Source organism: Sorex fumeus, unplaced genomic scaffold, assembly GCF_029834395.1.
Source record: "Sorex fumeus unplaced genomic scaffold, SorFum_2.1 ptg000079l, whole genome shotgun sequence".
NCBI lineage: Eukaryota > Metazoa > Chordata > Mammalia > Eulipotyphla > Soricidae > Sorex > Sorex fumeus.
In genome coordinates this window covers 1,199,821-1,212,923 of record NW_026606136.1, presented here as the reverse complement: position 1 = coordinate 1,212,923, position 13,103 = coordinate 1,199,821, and the positions used below count along the sequence as shown (strand labels likewise).

The following is a 13,103-nucleotide window of genomic DNA, read 5'->3' as shown; positions in this document are numbered from 1 at the left end:
ACAGAGGAGAAAAGTGCAATTCTATAGGCCGGTGAAACCTGGTTTAACACTAGCCAACCCTTATGCTTTTGAATTCTGATGACCAGTTGCCAAAAGGCTCTTTTTTTCCCCTGTGATGGTAGGTTTACACCAACCCAGAAGTACTCAGTGGCTCTGTGTATATACTACACGCAGCTCTTGCTAGGGATACTCCAGTCAGTGCTCAGGGAACCATATGCCATGCCTGGAATCAAACTGGGATTGGCCTCAGGCAAAGCAAGTGCTTTAATCCTTGCACTATCTCTCTAGTTCTAATGGTTATCTTCTTTGACAGGAAAGATTTCCTTCAGTTAACTTTCTATAAGTGGTAGGGGAAAAAAACAGAACCAGAGAAATCATATCTACCATTCCAATGATGATGTCCAAGCACTAGTTTCTATTTGCAAAAGAATATAATGCTCTCTTAGTTATCACTAGTAACATTTGAGATTTTACAGGACCTTATCAAATGAGTGAGGCAAATTTCTGATGACAGGAAATACAAGCAGTCATACATGTCAGCTGTTTGGCATGAAAAGGCGACATGGCTGTGCCTTACAGGCATGGCTCAGCCTTTCATTGATAAGCTGGCACAGCCAGCCTTGTCCCTAAGCCACCCAGCGAGTTCATGTAAAATAAGATTAGATGTTACAAATCCTAGTACTCAAGTAAACTGGGCGGTGGAAAATTTCCATGGCTCAGTATAAACAGGGAGACTATGTGTGAGACATATGTCACTTTCTAAATAATGCATGCTTCACCAAGCACATTTGCCACCGGCATATTTCCACACTGCGGTGTCTACTACTCTTGCTCCTGTGAGCCTGGCTTGCCAGATCTGAGATCAATTTTATTAGATACCATTAGTCTCTGTTAGGGCGGTCATTTGAATAACAACAGATTGGCAAGTATAAAAACTAAGGCACCTGTTGTACATTTGGCAGCCTGAGTGAGGCCCCTTAAAATGAAAACAAATAAGAGCTATAATCATGCCAGGCAATGGCTTTTGGTTCAATAATGACCATGTGTCAGAATTAAGTGCATCTGGGAATTGCTACCACAGCCAGATGTAAAGGCAGATTTGTCTTGTCTGGTGGCATATGAGTAGACACACACAGTATACTCTGACTTGGCTTTTGTCTGGATTTAGCAGAAAGCTAGGTAAGTGGAGCTTTGCTCAAATAAAATAAAATTAGCCACTGAAAAGCAATTGACATTATTATCATGAATCATAGAGTCAAATATTAAATATATGAGTGGCCAAGATCTGGACCTAGAAATAATTCTCTTCTGACTTCTCTGGTCAGTATGATTTGTTCACAGAGTACTCACCAATATTGTGTCAGTATGACTAGGATGCTGAGCCTGGCCCTGGATGAGGTGGTGGAGCTTTGACTGGGAATAAGGCATGGATCTTGACTCCAAGGAACTTGTAATGAATCAGCCACAAATGAGTAATTACAAAGCATTACAATCAATGTGGGATATAGAATGCGTTTGGGATGGTGCATAGAGAAGGCGTTTTCAGATATGGAGGTATAATAGGTGTTTCTGGAACAGTTTTCAGTTCACTAAGATATGAAAGGAGAAGAACATCAAGAAAATGTAGAAGCAGAAAAGGTATTCCTCATAGGAGAGCAAAGATCTATGCTAAAATGACAGCAGAAATGGTGGAAGAAATGCATCTGGAAAATAGCAGTGAGCTGTAGAAAGGGAAAGGAAAAAAGGGTAAAGGGGGAAGGTGAGGGGAGAGAGAAAGAAATCAATGCTGAGTGTTTGGGGACTTCATGGGAGGAGAAAATGAATATGGGGATAGCAAGGTGGCAAAGACACAAGGCAGGAAAGACATCAATCGCCTGGAGACTTGCTGAGTATTTCAACTTTATCAAGAGGTAAATGGAAAAACATTTGAAGTATATAAAGAATAGAGATAAGATCATCAGATCTGAGGTCAAAAATAATATACCAGTTGATGACTAGAAAGGTAGCTAAAGTGAGTTCACAGATCATCAACACAGAGGCTCAGCAGTCCAAAACTGTGCCGGGGCCCTTGCCTACAGATGCTAACATATTTAAAAACATTGAATAACTTAGTAAAAAGGAAAAGCAATCTATATTTTGGGAAATGAAATAAGAAGAGATTATTTGATAAAAGTAGATTATAAGCAATAAATTAAACATCAAAATTTAAGTTATACTGATTCTAAAAATGAGTTGCAAAAATAAATTCAATTTCAGTCTGTTTAACAACAAAAAAATCAAATTCAAATAAACAAATTCTACCATTTCTTAAACTGGTGCTTGAATAAGCATAAAAAAATCTGTGAAACGTCATTCTACATTGATAACAATTATCATCAAAAACCATGTATTTAGTGTCCAGCTGTACAAGAATCCTTACTACAAATTATCTAAAGAATGCAACAACCATTCAGACTTTGAGGTTATGTTTATAGATGAAATCAAAGAAAAACATGGCTAACTGGGTGAGTGCATGCACAGGAAAAGACCAAAGCATTTCCCTCTTAACTTTATGCACCACCTAGGACTTAATACTTCAGAGTACCCTATTGTCAGAAAAAATAATTTTCTGTCTCATCAAATGTCACACCCTGCATTTTATTATTTATCAAACATAAATAATCAAGATTGATACTGTGATACTTTGTCAAAAAAGAAAAAAGTGAAACTCTTAGCAAAGGAATATTTATTAAATTATCCATTACTAAGAATGAAATTAACAGGTAAACACTGACAAATAATATTTTCAGAGATATTAGAGCCTGGACAAGTTACCTGATGAAAGTGTGAAGGACAAGTAGCCAAACAGAATGTACACATGATACCTGGCATACCGTCAGCTCTTCTATGGGACTCTGCTCTTCGCAAGTACCTGCTAGATCTATATTCCTCTTTATAAAAAACATTCTGATTCCTCATCTGTTGCGCCGCTATTAAAAAATGCCAAATTTTGAATGTACCAACGATGCTTGCTGAAAATATTTTATTTAATCACTTCCACTCCTGAACTGATCTCAGAGTTTAGATAGTTGTACTATTAGACTGAAAATATGTAACTTTTGACTTAGAAGGCAATGGTCAAAAAGCTCTTTATTGAGTACTGGACTCACAAAACTTTTCCTCATATGACCCCATTATGCTTGAGAAATTTCCTATGTGACTCCAGGTACACCGGAATATAAAGCAGGTATCGCAAATAAAACAGTTAGGTATTTAATCAAACATATCAAATATTTATGATAATAAATTATAAAAATATTTTTAGAAAAAATTGAACTTGGGACTATACCAAGCAGTGCTCAGGAACCATTCTTAGCTCAGTGCTTGGGGGTCTCTCCTGGACATTCGAGGGGAACCAAATGTGGTGCCAAGGATCAAACCTGACCCTCTTACAAAGCATGTGGCCTGGCCCACTGTGCTATCTTCTGTGCTATCTCCTGGTCCTAAATCAAATTTTTAAGGTTTTTCACAACCCCCACATTCAGTTACATGTCCCTATATAGATGTGTGACCATAGTTTAGGAGAACAATCTGCTAAGCAAAAATAGGGAATTTTTCCTACGCTTCCAGCCCAAAGGAGAGAGAGTAAACCTAGGACATGCCTCAGAAAAGGCAGAGAGACAGCCTGAGACAGCCTACATAAAGATTATATTCATCCTGATTTGGGGTCAGGAATAGATGGTGTCACTAGACACACTTGCATGATACAAGTGAAATAAGGTTGTTGTGTTTTTTTTTTAATTCGTGTCAAATACAAAACCATATTGAGGGTAAAAGAAGAGTCAGTAAGAGGACAAATTGTTCAATTCTCCTTGGCTTTCGTCCCCATTTTTATTTGATCTAGCTGGGCAATCTAGCGCAAATTACTTAAACTCTTTGAAAACCTTTCCTTTTATGGAAGTGATAAACCAGTAATAATAAAAGCATGGAGCTTAAACAGCTATTTTAGAGATTAAAAATGCATTGAACATAAAATGCAATCAAAAGCCAACATATATAATGTGTGTCTAGGAAACGTTATAGACTATCACTACTGTGACTTTATCCATTGATCACTACTATCGCTGTACTCCTAATATCAAGAAAAATAAGTGCAATTGTTTTCACCTGTCTTGGCATCCCTAGCATCACCAGAGGTTTCAAATGAATAATTATTCTTCGCATTCATGATTCAATTAAATTCAACTCAAACGAAATTCAAAGCAAAGGGCATAGCACTTCAGCTCAGCATTAGAAAATTAGGGAATAATTAGGAGGATTTCAATGGCTCTAAGTTAGCACAGCTGGTAAGAAGAGGGTGCAGGAAACAGAACTGACAAAAGCAGTTCTGAAGGCGGTTTCCATCCTGACACCTGGACTTGGCCATTGTAAAGACAGACCAGGCTGTGGAGCTGGACAAGAAGTTCAAGTTAGACCCAGAGGAAAAGAATCTGGCTGTTGCTGTGCGGAGGATTCGGTAATTAATGGGGTATGCAGATTTGAGAAGGTTCATTTCAGAAAGCAGACATTTATCAGACTAAACAAACAAACACTGTCCTCCCGTTGTTCATCGATTTGCTCGAGCGGGCCCAGTAACGTCTCCATTGTGAGACTTGTTATTACTGTGTTTGGCATATTGAATACTCTCGGTAGCTTGCCAGGCACTCCAAGAGGGGTGGAGGAATCGAACCGGGCTCGGCCAGACTGGCTGCGCGCAAGGTAAACGCCCTACCGTTGTGCTAGCTACAGGAGAAATAATAATATACAAAGAACACATAGGCAGCTACACATAGTGGGCTGAGTAAACAATATGACAAAAGCAGAAATGGAAAGGATGCGATCAAGTTTGAAAGAATTATAGAAGTAAAGGTCTGGAGCAATAGCACAGCAGGTAGGTAGGATGTTTGCCTTGCACGTGGTCAATCCAGGTTCGATTCCTCCATCCCTCTCGGAGAGCCCAGCAAGCTACCAAGAGTATCCCACCCACAAGGCAGAGCCTGGCAAGCTCCCCATGGCGTATTCAGTATGCCAAAAACAGTAACAAGAAGTCTCACAATGGAGACGTTAGTGGCGCCCCCTCGAGCAAATCAATGAACAACAGGAGGACAGTGCTATAGAAGTAAAATCCCTAAAATTGGGTGGAGATAAGAATGAAGTGAAGAAAAGTAGAAAGGAAAACGTGCTGACATTAAAGGTTCTGTTTTCTTAGGGCAGAAACAAGTCAGATAATTAGCTACCAAGAAAAAAGCAGTAGGTACGGGTGTGGATGGAAGACAGTACTTTAGCTTTATAAAGTCTAGAGTTTGGGATACTGGAAAGCCTATTATTTTTCAACCATTCAATAAGCCTCTAAAATTCAGGTCTGAAACTCCAAAAGATTATCAGGAAATTAGGGGCCAGAGAGATAGTATATCAGGTAGGTTGTTTGCCTTGCACATGGCCAACCCAGGTTCTATGCCTGGCACCCCATAGTATCCCATGGTTCCCAGAGCCCACCAGGAGTGACTCCAAGCAGAGGGCAAGGAGTAAGTCTTGAGCTGGGTGTCCACCCTCCCCCACAAAAAAAAAAACAGGGGAAGAAAGAAAGAGAAAGAGATCAGGAAATTTATTTGAAAGGTCACTTACATATAAATATTAAATCATTCATGAGACTTGACTAGGAAGGACCCAGATGAGAGTAGGGACAATGACCTGACTATGTAGAGAAAATTCTACAGATAAAAGCAACAATGAGAAAGTTTACAACTGAAATAGAGACACAAATGCCAAAACAGTAAATGAAGAAAACACAATCTTATTGGAGGCAGTCAAGGTCAAACAGTCAAAAACTTTCATCTCAGGATATTTCTAATTAAAATATCTAAAAGTTTATTGTTAAGAGTCATTACAACTACAACTCTCTTCTTACCTCATCCTCAGGGGAAGGAAAATATAGAAGTTTTATCTGACCAACAAGAGAACTTAAATTATTTTAGTCTTTCGAAAGAAATTACTATTATCCCAAATAAGTCTAATACTCTGAAAAGATTTTCTTTTAAATTAAGCTATATCACCATTATCTAAAAAAATCACAATAAACTACTTCAACCAGGAAAGTCAAAAGACAGTCATATGTGTTTTGTTCTTTAAATCCTTTAATGACATTTAATTAAGTTACGATTACAAGTAGTTCAAAATGTTTTTGCAGGAAGGCCAGGATCTTCTGGTGCTGGAGGAGACCACCAGTGTCTACATCACTTTCCTTGGGGTGGAGCACTGAGAGGCAGACAGAGGAAAAATATTTTAAACACAGAAAGCAAATGTCTTTTTGACCTATAATGGGACTCTGGATCAGCGTTTAATGTGTCTAGTCTAATTTTTTTCCTGTAAAATGGTACTAGTGGATCTTAGGAAGTGACAGAAGGCAGTAAATTCCTGTCCTCCATCAATACATTTGACCTCTGAGCAAACTCCACAACTGGCTACAGGCACCCACCAAGCCATCATTGCTCTTGAAACCTGATCTTTCAGCAGAGGACAGCTGCACTAAGCAGCTTTAAGAAACTTTCTAAGATGCTGAGAGAGAAAGAGAGAGAGAGAGAGAGAGAGAGAGATTTCGTTTGGTTCGGTACTTTAATTACTTTTCTAAAACAAGCCTTCGCCTGGACTGCAGCTCCACAGCTAATATTGTCAGGAATGTATTGATACATGCTTGGCTTTTAAACAAAAGGCTCTCTGTACATTCTAGGCAAAACTGTTTCCAGCTTCTGTGCTAAAAGTGTTCTGAGATTAAAAAAAAAAATGTACTATCGCATGATGTGTCCAGACTTCAATAACGGTACACACAGAAATAGGTAGTGCCAGATCTCTACTATGTACACAAGAGAGTACAAATAAGAGAAAATGCACATAAAATACAAATACCCAGCCAGTCTGAATTGATAAGTAATAATTTAAAGCAGATAGCTAAAGATCACAGATGTATCATAGACAGTGATTTTCCTACTGAAGTTCATTACCTTACTCATGCAAGCAAGAACTTTTTCTTTAAAACAGTAAGCCACTCTTATTATCTAATTGAATCTTTATCATATTTATATATCTACTCTCTGAACTTATAGAAGGTATCTAAAATGTACTATAACTTCCCCCAAGAGTAACAGAGAGTAACAAAACTAATGTTCACCCTTGTTGCTTCATGCTGTATTTGTGTTCTTTTTGCTGTGAAGACAAGGGAAGGACTGATTGAGATTTTGCAACCTTTATCATCATCTCTGTACAAGTCAAGATTAAATAAGTTTAAGCCATCACTGACTTCTACTTATAAAAAAAAAAATCAACAAAAAAAAACAAACAAACACTGTCCTCCCGTTGTTCATCGATTTGCTCGAGCAGGCCCAGTAACGTCTCCATTTTGAGACTTGTTGTTACTGTGTTTGGCACATCGAATATGGCACAGGGAGCTTACCAGGCTTTGCCATTAGGGTGAGATGCTCTCGGTAGCTTGCCGGGCTCTCCAAGAGGGGTGGAGGAATCGAACCCGGCTCAGCCAGGCTGGCTGCATGCAAGGCAAATGCCCTACTGCTGTACTATCGCTCAAAAAAATCAGTAATAATAAAAGTATTTTACTTAATAAGCATTCATTTCCTAGAATGTAAAAATAAAACTCTCGTACTTATGACCCAGTGAGGACAGTAGAGCATTCCCTATACCTAAAAGTATAATTTCTCCTAATCTTTGAGTACTACTAAGAAGCACTATTTTCTAAATGCAATTCATAAATCTCAATTTAGTTAGCAACTGCTACACTAAGGACTGGAGCTAGAGGGCCATTAAAAAAAAAAGACAATTAAGAATTTATAAATTCAATCAATCTCATGAAACTAACAGAGTTACAATGTTTAAATCTAGTAAATAGCAAAGTGGTAAAGGTCACAATGCTCCCCACAGTGTTATCTGAATGTCAGAGTTAAGCAGTGTTTCTGGTCACTGAATTCAAAGAACTGGAGAAAGCCTAGCCTCAGATGTCTGCTTTTGCTCTATGTTGTTAAAAATGCTGAAAAAGCTGAAGAGGAACCTGTTATCTGAAAGGAGTCATTTGCAAATGAAAGCAAGGATTTACTGTCCCAGGTGAAGAGTGAGGCACATCTGAGAGATCTCTATACTGTTGGTCTGCTATTACACTTGACCTGCTGACATACAGACAGAATCAAAGGTTGTCTGACTTATCCAAACTTTTTCCTTTTAAGTTACTAATTTGCTCGTTTATGACACAGAAATACTTAATCTAGGGGACAAAAGGGTTGTAGAAAAGGCAAATGTTTAGCTCTGCTCTTTTTTAAATAATTCTGTAAATGTTAGAGACTAACTCTCTAAGTATTAATATTATTCTACAAAATGTACAGCATCAAATGGAAACATAGAAAGACACTGAAGGAAATACTTTGAGTAAGGAGGTGAGATACTACAGGCATTATCTGGGCCATTTTCCCCCAAATTGCTTTGGGGAGAGTAGCACTTTAAGATACTTTAAAATCTAAGTCTTAAATATACTGTATAAATAAATTTTGAGAGGAAAATTCAAACTGTTGATTATAAGAATTGGGTAACTAAGGGAAAACAAAGCACACAGGCCTCAAATGTAATTTTGTGCAAAAATATATGTGTTGTATGATAATCCTATTTTATTAGAAATGCTTCAATTTAGCACCATCATCATGACTTTTTTAGGCTGCATTAGGTCAGACTGCTATAATGGATAAGCATTTGCTCTTTAACCTTCTAAGACTCATGACGCAAGGAAAAGGCTGAACTCTTACATCTGAGGTCATAATTTCATATAATGAACAATCAGTAGCACAAGCTATGTACTGTTTTAGCTATCTCTCTTAAGAGCTTAGTGTTGGAGACCTGAAGCACATTTTCATGGTTTTAAATAGCAATACTATGGATACTTTAATTGTCAAAGTAAATCTAAACCAAACATGATGTTTTAATAAGTTTCAACTAATAATTACAAGCAAACGAGATTATCTATAAAGAAAAATATATTCCCAAACAAACCTCCCAAACAAACCTCCCAAACAAACCTATCTTCTAGTGGAAATGTCACTGTGCTTTGTAATTACACAACCTTTAGACAAGGGATGTTAGTGGAATGAAAATTACTGACAAATCCTTTCTAAGCAGTCTTCTTCCATATTATCAGATTTTATCAGTTGATGTGTTTTATAGTAGTTTTACAGTAATTCATAGAGAGCATTCTCCCTGCTCTTCTTGGCAAATCACTGATTGTATAAAAAGAAATGTTTTTAAACACTGACTTTGCTTGAGGCTGTAAGTTGCTTTGGTGCCATGACAAGTAGCTTTTTCCTAAAAGATATTTTCAAAGAAATCAAACAGTACAAAGAAAAGGTAAATAATTCCATAAGGCAATAAAATGGTCAGATGTGGACCTAGTTTAAACTATAACCCATTTACACAATCCAACATTTTCAGCCAAAAACTATTGCCTCTAAAAAATAAAAACGGGGGAAAGCCTTTTTGATTACTCTGGTATAACTGGGTGACGTCTTTATCATTTCATTCATATGTACTTGTAACGCAAACCTTAAACATTTTTTGTGTCCTCTGAGTTGACTACACTACACCAACAGTAAAATTTATTTTTGAGATCTCAGAATCATATATATAGGAGCTTCAAGATACACATGGCTACATAAGGTCAAATGCACAGATTTGAAGATAAGAGCTTAAAAGTGTGGTGGTCTTGGGGCTACAAGTTAGAGCACATACACAGTTTAACTCTCACACTACCCACAGATATACAGAGGGGAAAAAGAAGGGTAGTTTTAAGCAATATCACCTTAAGAAATCCATCTTCCTTGAAATGGCCCTTTTCAAATGAGATTGTGTTAATGAATTCTTATTTATCCATAGAATCCTTTTAAAAATAGAATTGTTCAATGACTTGATAAATCAAGTTTGGTCTGAAGGAAATCCAATATGCAAATACTTATAGAGTGCTCTTTTACAAATAGTCACCCCTGTCAGTTTGAAAAACTGAAAATCAACAAAAGAACAGTGTAAGTATACTTGACCTTATTGCCTAATGTCTATCAAGAACGCCATGGCTGGTCGATTTCAAATTTGTGAAACTGACACTTAAAAATGTATAGCGCATCTTCAGTCCAGGCCCCTTAAGTGCTGACTAAACTAGTCCAGCCTCGGATTCTCCTTCCATACTAACTTGCACTGCACTGCCACAGCTAGTTTAATCACACCATCAATCTCTGACTAGACTCTCCTTAAAGTAATTCTGCTTCATTTATCTTTTAACCCTACCTATGCAAATCACTTCCTTATCAACCCACTAAAGAAAAGTTGTTAATGTACCTACTTGTTTATCATTGACAGCTACTGAGAAACTAGAATCACATATAAATTTGCACAAGTACTTCTTGCACAAATACTTCATCTGTTCACAGTCTGAATGGAAAAAACATCCTTACACCACTAGAGTTGCAGAGAAATCCTAATTAACGTTCTTGAAAAATCCTTCAATCAACACCTTTGACTTACATCAGAGTATGAGCTAGTAGGTTTTAAAAGACAAAACAAAAACTTAGGGACTGCCTATTTATTTTTTTTTTATTATCTCTCTAGGAAAGGATTGCATATACCCTACAAGAATATAAGAGCAGTTATACAGGCCCCTAGTGGCTTCGCATATAGCAGCAGTTGAAGGGAGTCCAATTCCTTAGTTCTCCACTTCTGGGTTTAAATGAGTAACAATACTGAAAGATAAATCAAATGATTGTTTGATAAGACTTTAAGCAGTTTTATTTTGGTAGTTATCCACCAAAATAAATCCAGGTTAAAATAGATCATTGGATTTCATTACTTTAGCAACTACAGCTGCTTTGGGCCAAGCATAATTCTGTTACATAATCTCCACAATTAAAATTTTAATTCACCCATACTTTGCATATCTTTTAAAAAGCAATATATATTAAAATATATCTGCGAGATAATGTTCCTTTCTAATGAATTCTATTTCTATTATGTGATTACTTTAAGAACACATTTCTATGTAAAGTGCTCTCTATTTAAAATAAAATATAAATAAAAACTGAGCACCACTTTTGCAACAGTACGAATGTAAATATAATTCCTAACAGCCACCAGTGAAAACAACTCATATTGAAGCACACCTATTTTAAAAGATCTTACAATTAATAACACCCCTTAATCCTCATCCTTCTGCTTTCTTTCCTTCACAAAAGAAAATTCCAGGCAGGCACATTTATAGCTTTTAGCAATTTTTAACTGGACACAATCTGACAGCTGAATTCATGAAACTGACCAGCTTGTCAATTTCACACTTTGAAAGTACAATAATAGCTGATAGCATGAGGGTGAATTTAAGAAATCTGTCACAGAATTGCTAGCTCCCTTGAAAAGCAAAGTACAGTACATAATTATGGGAGGTGGGAGGTGGGGAAAATTTCTATTGTCCATTTACGATGTCCGTTTCGATATTTCAGATGTTGAACACTGGATATTTTTCTCTTTCTCTATGCCATGTCAATAAATTAATATCTCTCCGGCAAGAACAACAGAACATATTTTCCAAAGCATTGTCCTGGATATCATCCTGTTACCACTGTGATCATTTTTTTAAAGTTGCCGTTAGCTGAAGATTGCTTTATTTCAAAATAACTTTAGTCCTGGCACATCATTCCTGCTTTTACTCAAGTTGAGTGTGGGGTGAAGGGGTGGAGGGGGGGGAGTACACTGACACTGAAGCTGAGAAAATGGTCAGCATCATAAAGGGCTGGACCAACCCCGTATATATGCTATAGGATGGCTAGAAACAACATACCAAAAAAAAAAAAAAAGATAAGGTCCTTGTATGTAAAGCATCCAATAGAAATTTTATCTCAACTCAACAGCAGTTGACTAGTCTCTGGGAAGCTCAAAATGTGTCTTGTTAAGTCACTGGCACTGTCTGTGGGCATGTGAAAGGAAAAACAAACAAACAAAACTTTCAGACAAAATACGGAGGGAGCACCCTCAGGAATCTTCCCGGGTGTTCCCGGCTCAGCTGTCGACGGGGCTGGGGGCTTACTCTGAGAATCTGAGAAAAGAAAGGAGACGGGAGACACTCCCGCAAGTCGCCTAACTGGCAGGAGACCTGAAACAATACAAGTGGACTCCGATTGTCTTTTGGAGAACGGAACTACTCTTCGGAATCCTGGAACATCCAAGTAATGAAAGCTACTGTCACACTGGGTGTTTAAGACTCCTGAAACCCGCCGAGGAAGCCCGGTGTCATTTGTTTGTGCTTCTGCACGAAAATCCACCTCGCCGACCAACCCAGCAAGTTTTCTTCTACCCGCCTAGACGAACGCTACAATGAATCTGCAAGAGAGCCAAGTCTCTCCGGCTGCGGTCGCCTTCCTTTGAATTGTTCCCCCCAACTTGCACTTTTTCGGTACCGATTCCGCCCGGTCTCTTGCGGGCAGAAGGGGCGTTGGAGTAGACCCCCAGCCACAGCCCCACTGAGAGCTTTGATTCCGCCACCGAAAGGTCTCCCAAACAATCTCCCACCCCCTCTTCCCGTGCAGACTTTGATCCCTGCTGTTTCTCCTTCTCCCCACTAGTTCAGAGGGGAAGAAACGAAAAAAGAAATAGAGCCCTCCCCGCAAGCAGTCCTCCTGGCAAGCAAGTCCCGACTGCCTGCCTGGCCCCAACGCCACCCCCCTCCCCAACGCCAATACTCCCACCGCCCCCGGGATGGAGAGCAGGGGTCGCGCACGCCAATGCACGCACCCGGACACCCTCATTCTCTGCAACCGCCCCTCTCCCAGGGCTCAGTTTTGAAACAGCAAAGCAACCTGGCTGGGCGGGGGGGGGGGGGCGGGGGGTGTTGCACCCCTTGGGATGGAGGTGAGGGGAGGGGACCTCTGCCCAAACCAGGTTCTTCGGAAGAGCTAACTGAGTGCCCGCCGCCGGGGCCCGCGGACCCGCTAGTGTGCAGCTCGGCCCGGGCAAGTGCGCGCTGCCCGGGCTGGGGCTCAGCTTGAGCTCCGGGCGGAGAAAAG

General features: G+C 39.0%; 1 protein-coding gene across 5 annotated transcripts in view; it reads right to left on the bottom strand.

The window, feature by feature from the left end:
* PTPRD (protein tyrosine phosphatase receptor type D) overlaps nucleotides 1-13,103 on the bottom strand; it is a 1,654,013-nt gene that overhangs the window by 557,304 nt on the left and 1,083,606 nt on the right. The gene's annotated exons all lie outside the window — the stretch shown is intronic.